Below are 7,833 nucleotides of genomic sequence, written 5' to 3' on the forward strand. Positions count from 1 at the left end.
GAGTTGGTTCTTATATGCCGCTTTCCCCTACCCGAAGGAGGCTCAAAGCGGCTTCCAGTCGCCTTCCCTTTCCTCTCCCCACAACAGACTCCCTGTGGGGTGGGTGAGGCTGAGAGAGCCCTGGTATTCCTGCTCGGTCAGAACAGTTTTATCAGTGCCGTGGCGAGCCCAAGGTCACCCAGCTGGTTGCATGTGGGGGAGTGCAGAATCGAACCTGGCATGCCAGATTAGAAGTCCGCACTCCTAACCACTCCACCAAACTGGCTCTTTGTTAGCAAGTGATGAGGGAGAAAAACCTTGACCTGAGATCCCCTGTGACTCAGAGTAGACAAATCAGACCTTAATAGACGAATGGTCTGGATCTGCGCACGGCAGCCTGGTGTGCAACTGCACACATGCGACATGTCCTCTGCGCGCCTGATCTGTATGGAAAAACAAACTGCCAAGTACGGTTGTAAGTGGTGGCACACAACATCAGCCAAATGAGACGGCTCAAGAGGGAAGGGAAGCTGCTGATTTGGCCTGCTGCTCATGAATTATGGGCACCTGCCTCCCTCTTGGGAGAGGATCACCAGTTCCCTCCCAGCTAAGCCCATATTTCAGGGGCAAAAGTACTGCAAAGATGGAGGCTCACTTCCTGTTTCCCTTTCATGGCCGAGATTCGGCTGCTGCAGTGGGGGCCGCCTGGGGCTCATTGCTTCATCCATGACCAGTTTTCATAGAATCATAGAATCATAGAGTTGGAAGGGGCCATACAGGCCATCTAGTCCAACCCCCTGCTCAACGCAGGATTAGCCCTAAGCATCCTAAAGCATCCAAGAAAAGTGTGTATCCAACCTTTGCTTGAAGACTTCCAGTGAGGGGGCACTCACCACCTCCTTAGGCAGCCTATTCCACTGCTGAACGACTCTGACTGAGAAAAACTTTTTCCTGATATCTAGCCTATATCGTTGTACTTGAAGTTTAAACCCATTACTGCGTGTCCTTTCCTCTGCAGCCAGCAGAAACAGCATCCTGCCCTCCTCCAAGTGACAACCTTTCAAATACTTAAAGAGGGCTATCATGTCCCCTCTCAACCTCCTTTTCTCCAGGCTGAACATTCCCAAGTCCCTCAACCTATCTTCATAGGGCTTGGTCCCTTGGCCCCAGATCATCTTCGTCGCTCTCCTCTGTACCCTTTCAATTTTATCGATGTCCTTCTTGAAGTGAGGCCTCCAGAACTGCACACAGTACTCCAGGTGTGGTCTGACCAGTGCCGTATACAATGGGACTATGACATCTTGTGATTTTGATGTGATGCCTCTGTTGATACAGCCCAAAATGGCATTTGCCTTTTTTACCGCTGCATCACACTGCCTGCTCATGTTTAGTTTACAATCCACAAGTACCCCAAGGTCTCGTTCACACACAGTGCTACCTAGAAGCGTATCCCCCATCCAGTAGGCATGCTTTTCATTTTTCTGACCCAGATGCAGAACTTTACACTTATCTTTATTAAATTGCATCTCATTTGCCCATTTTTCCATTGTGTTCAGATCTCATTGAACTCTGTCTCTATCTTCCGGAGTATTTGCCAGTCCTCCCAATTTGGTGTCATCTGCAAACTTGATGAGTAGTCCCTCCACCCCCTCATCTAGATCATTAATAAATATGTTAAAAATTACCGGCCCGAGCACCGAACCCTGAGGTACCCCGCTACTCACCTCTCTCCAGTCTGATGAAACACCATTGACAACAACTCTTTGAGTGCGGTTCTCTAACCAATTCCCTATCCACCTAACGATCTGAAAATCCAGATTGCAGTCCTTCAACTTATCCATCAGAACATCATGGGGAACCTTGTCAAAAGCTTTACTAAAATCCAGGTAAATGACATCAACCAAATTTCCCCGATCCAGCAAACCTGTTACTTGGTCTGGCAGGACCTGTTGGAGACAAATCCATGCTGACTTCCTTGGATCACCAAATTGTCCTCCAGATGTTTGCAGATCGCTCCCTTTAATATCTGCTCCATTATCTTCCCCACAACAGAGGTCAGACTCACTGGTCTGTAGTTTCCCGGGTCATCCTTCCTCCCTTTTTTGAAGATCGGAATAACGTTTGCTCTTTTCCAGTCCTCTGGGACATCTCCAGTCCGTAAAGAGGTCCCGAAGATGATGGACAAGGGCTGTGCAAGTTCTCCGGAAAGTTCTTTGAGTACTCTCGGGTGCATTTCATCTGGACCAGGGGATTTGAACTCATCCAGTGCAGCTGGATCATCTCTGCACACAGCAGCCTTTGACAAGCTGCCTGATAAGCAATAAATCCTTAAATGATAAACTTTCCACACATTTAGGCTTTTTTAAAAATTATAATCCCATGTTTTTTTTTTGGGGGGGGGAATCTTCTATGTACCTACCTTCCTGTCCTGTCAAAAATGCTCTTTGAAGGCAAAAGGGGAGGCAGAACATTGGGGCACCAAAGCAGGCCAGCTGTGAGATTGCGAAAGAAGGGCCCATGCTGTACAGAGGTTAGCATGCCAGTTGGAATCTCAGGAGGACCAGGGTTCGAATCCCCACTCTGCCATGGAAACCTGTTCCATGGTTCTGCTCCATCACAGGGTCCCTTTGAGGCTGGAGGAGAGAATTTCTCTTAACTCTCCCTGCCAACTCTCCTATGAGGTATGCTACTCTAGGAGACACCGACTGGCCCAGAGTGACCACATAAGAACACAACTATGCTGGCTCAGACTACAGGGGCCACCAGGAAACCAGCACGCCCGGCCACCTTGTCGCCCCCTCCCATGCTCTGATATGTCAAGAGTGAACTTTGTAGTTGAGCCTGGGTTTCTCTGGGCCTCTAACCCTCTAACCTCCATCCCGCACTGCCTCTCACCACACTAAGTGAGATGTTAGGGGGTGGGGGGAATGCTGCCAAGTCACAACTGACTTAAGGTGACTTCCTTCAGGGATCTTCAAGGCAAGAGGCATTCAGAGTGGTTTGCCAGTCCCTGCCCCTGCATTTCCTGAGTGGTCTCCTATCCAAGGACTGACCGGGCCTGGCCCTGCTGATGTGCATGCGACTGACAGCAAAAAGCCAAACATGCTAAAAGGTGACACGGCTCATGCACCTTGAACAGGAACTCGCCACGCATGAAAAATGGGTGCATCGTAGCCTAATATGACAAGGGAAGCTTCATTTCTAAATATGTGTATCTCCAATTAGAGTTAAAACAGAGGAATCATAGAATCATGGAGTTGGAAAGGACCTCCTGGGTCATCTAGTCCAACTCAACCCCCTGCACAATGCAGGACACTCACAACCCTTTCACTGTCCCCTGCCACCCCCTTGAGCCTTCACAGAATCAGCCTCTCCATCAGATGGCTCTCCAGCCTCTGCTTAAAAATCTCCAAAGATGGAGAACCCACCACCTCCCGAGGAAGCCTGTTCCACTGAGGAACCGCTCTGACTGTCAGGAACTTCTTCCGGATGTTTAGACAGAATTTCTTTTGAATTAATTTCATCCCGTTCGTTCTGGTCCGTCCCTCTGGGGCAAGAGAGAACAACTCTGCTCCATCCTCTATCTATATGGCAGCCTTTTAAATACTTGAAGATGGTGATCAGATCCCCTCTCAGTTGTCTCCTCTCCAGGCTAAACAGACCAAGCTCCCCCAGCCTTTCTTCATACGTCTTGGTCTCCAAACCCCTCACCCTCTTTGTTGCCCTCCTCTGGACATGCTCCAGTTTGTCAACATCCCTCTTCAACTGGGGGGCCCAAAACTGAACACAGGACTCCAACCGAGGCTGAACCAGAGCGGAGGAGAAGTGTTTTGTTTTTTTAATGAGGTGGCAATCTTATATCTAGGATATTTGGTGAACAGGAGAGACAGCCACCGAGGGAAGCTTTTTAAAATTTCAGGAGTCTGGTGTTTATTCCCTAATAAAATGCTTTCATATTAGGTTGATATAAATATTAACACACACATATATACTAGAAACTAAGCCCGCTGTACTTTAAATACAGCAGGTGCTAGCAGGCCTTGTGTCTTGGGTGGGGCGGCTCTCCGCCTTCCCGCCCCCCCAAACCTGTGGGCGCCATGGGGCGGCCTGGGAGCCTTCCCCGCTGCTGCTGCTGCCTTCCCCTCCGCTGCTGCCACCTCCTCTTCCCCGCCCAGCCCACCACCTAACTCCGTTGGTGGCGGCAAGGCAGCAAATGGCGGCGGGCGGGCATGGGGCCGGGACAGAGTCAAGGCCGTCGCTCTCCAGCCCCTGCCGCCAGCTCCTCTTGGTCGCGTGGCCAGGTGGCGACGTGTCCTGTACGCGGCGATGGAGGAAATGGCGGCGGTTGGCCCCATGTGGCCGATGTTGGAGGGGGCGGATCAGGAGGGGCTTCGCGCCTCCCGATTCGTCAGTCCAGCGGCAAGGGACCAATCTCGAGCCTTCTTTGTGCCTGCCGATTGGGCCCTCCGATTGTCAGTCCAGGGGAAGAGGCCAATCTGCACCCTTCCTCATCCCGGACAGGGCCCGCCCTCGGGGTCCTTACTGTTTTATTTTATGCGCTCCGCGGGGGAAAAAACTTGGTATAGGTGTCTTTTAGAGGGCAATTGCGGAACAGCTTATAATTTTAATAGACTAGCAAGGTATTTATTCAGAACTCAGCTCCACTAAGTTCACTGGGACTTACTCCCAGGTAACTATGCATAAATTTGTTACTCATGGTGTGGTGAACTGGGAGTCTGTGCAGTTCCCTGGTTACCACCTCTGGTCCCTTATACTTCTCCCTGTCCTTTTGTTCCCTATCTGGTTGATGCCCTCTTCTTTAACCAGGAGGAGTCCTGGGAAATTATAACTGGTTGTATTTATTTTTATGTATTGCTCCTTTGGCCTGGCAGCCCAACCTGCTGTGGGATGGCATGCAACAGCTAATGGATCTCTTCTTGGTTTAGTTCACCAAATTTCAGAAGCAATAGGCCCCAAAACCCCACAATAGTTGATTTATTGAACTACAAAAAAAAAAAAAGAGAGAGATAAGGAAATCTAGAATTTCAAAAAGGAAGAGGTAACATGAACAAGCAGAAAACAATTGAACTTTTACCTCCAAGAAGGAAAGAAAAATAACCAGCCCATCTTCCCTGGCTTCTGCACCCTTCCTTTCCCTGTTCCCCCTCAATCCAAGATTTTGCCTGTCCCTTCCACTCTCCAAGGCAAAGCAAACCCCCCCCCCCCCCCAGGCTGGCTTACCCCAGCCCCTCTTTCAGAGATTCAAAAAGAGACCATCACATGTCTGGGGAACAAAACTTATTTAAAAGAACAGGAGTGTTTAACACAACAGAATGAAGATTGTTCAAGAGAAAAGGCCATTGTGAATATTTTCCCCTTTTGTCTGGCTTTGTGGGAACACACCATACACAAAGTAGCTTTTTACAGCATCAAGAAGACGTCCTCGTTATTTAACATTGCCCCACTCAATCAGCTAACACTTCAGCAGATTCGTCAACAATGAAAAGTGCAATCCTGTGCAGAGTTACTCCCATCTGTGCCCATTAGAATCTACGGCTTTAAGCTGAACAAACTCAGCACGGACTTGCAGGGCATAGCCTGGGGAGAAGACGACTAAGAGGTGATCTGAGAACCATCTTCAAATACTTGAAGGGCTGTCCTAGAGAAGATGGAGCAGAGTTGTTTTCTGTTGCTCCAGATGGTTGGACCAGAACTAATGCATTGAAATTCAAAAGAATTTTTGGCTAAACATCCGGAAGAAGTTCCTGACAGTCAGAGCGGTTCCTCACTGGAACAGGCTTCCTCGGGAGGTGGTGAGATCTCCTTCTCTGGACATTTTTAAGCAGAGGCTGGATAGTCTTCTAACAGGAATGATGATCTTATGAACTTAGACAGGAAGGGATGGGCCAGTGTTTGTCTCTTGTGGCCCTTCTTTGCATATCCAGGGAGTTGCTAATTGCCGTTGTGGGATGGTGGGTGAATTTCCTCCAGGCCAGGCTGGATTCTGGAGATTTTTGGTGGGCAGGTGGTTGTTCCTGCACAGTGTAGAGGGTTGGACTAGGTGATCCTGGAGGTCCCTTACAATTCTATGGTTTTATATTAATAAAAGCTTGCATTTCACTTCTTAAAATCACCAAGGCTGAAATGCTGTGTGTAAACTCCTGGAGAGCAAACCTTAGATTAACGGAATCATAGAATCAAAAAGTTGGAAGGGGCCATACAGGCCATCCAGTCCAACCTCCTACTGAATGCAGGATCATCCTAAAGCATCCAGGATAAGTATCCATCCAACTGTTGCCTGGAGATTGCCAGTGTGGGGGAGCTCCCCACCTCCTTAGGCAGTCGATTCCACTGCTGAACTACTCCAACTGTGAATTTCCCCCCGATATCTAGCCAATATCGTTCTGCATGTAGTTTAAAGCTATTATTGTGGGTCCGATCCACTGCTGCCCACAAGAACCACTCCCTGCCCTCCTCTAAGTGACAACCTTTCAAAAAAGCAAGCCATCATATCTCCTCATCATACCCCGATGCCTACTGGATGGGGGATACGCTTCTAGGTAGCACTGTGTGTGAATGAGACCTTGGGGTACTTGTGGATTGTAAGCTAAACATGAGCAGGCAGTGTGATGCAGCGGTAAAAAGGGCGAATGCCTTTTTGGGCTGTATCAACAGAGGCATCACATCAAAATCACAAGATGTCATAGTCCCATTGTATACGGCACTGGTCAGACCACACCTGGAGTACTGTGTGCAGTTCTGGAGGCCTCACTTCAAGAAGGACATAGATAAAATTGAAAGGGTACAGAGGAGAGCGACGAGGATAATCTGGGGCCAAGGGACCAAGCCCTATGAAGATAGGTTGAGGGACTTGGGAATGTTCAGCCTGGAGAAAAGGAGGTTGAGAGGGGACATGATAGCCCTCTTTAAGTATTTGAAAGGTTGTCATTTGGAGGAGGGCAGGATGCTGTTTCTGTTTGCTGCAGAGGAGAGGACACGCAGTAATGTGTTTAAACTACAAGTATAGGCTAGATATCAGGAAAAAATTTTTCACAGTCAGAGTAGTTCAGCAGTGGAATAGGCTGCCTAAGGAGGTGGTGTGCTCCCCCTCCCTGGCAGTCTTCAAGCAAAGGTTGGAGACACACTTTTCTTGGATGCTTTAGGATGCTTAGGGCTGACCCTGCATTGAGCAGGGGGTTGGACTAGATGGCCTCTATGGCCCCTTCCAACTCTATGATTCTATGATTCTCTCAGCCTCCTATTGTCCAGGCTGAACATTCCCAAGTCCCTCAGCCTTTCCTCATAGTGTTGCTCTCCAGGCCCCAGATCATTCTTCCCTCTCTCCTCTGAACCTTTTCAATTTTCGGCATGTCCTTTTTGAGGGGAGGCCTCCAGAACTGCACATAGGACTCCAGGTGGGGTCTGACCAATGCCTTATACCAGGGGTAGTCAAACTGCGGCCCTCCAGATGTCCATGGACTACAATTTCCATGAGACCCTGCCAGCGAATGCTGGCAAGGGCTCCTGGGAATTGTAGTCCATGGACATCTGGAGGGCCGCAGTTTAACTACCCCTGCCTTATACAGTGGGACTAGGACATCTTGTGATTTTGCTCTATAGATAGATTCTCTTTGTGTGTTAAAACAGCAAACCTGACTGCTTTCAATGATCAAAATCCATCAACTTGTAAGCTTTACTGGTACCCTTTAAGGCAGGGGTAGTCAAACTGCGGCCCTCCAGATGTCCATGGACTACAATTCCCAGGAGCCCCTGCCAACGGATGCCGGCAGGGGCTCCTGTGAATTGTAGTCCATGGACATCTGGAGGGCCGCAGTTTGACTACCCCTGCTTTAA

The sequence above is a fragment of the Paroedura picta genome, chromosome 17 (assembly GCF_049243985.1).
Source record: "Paroedura picta isolate Pp20150507F chromosome 17, Ppicta_v3.0, whole genome shotgun sequence".
Classification (NCBI taxonomy): Eukaryota; Metazoa; Chordata; class Lepidosauria; order Squamata; family Gekkonidae; genus Paroedura; species Paroedura picta.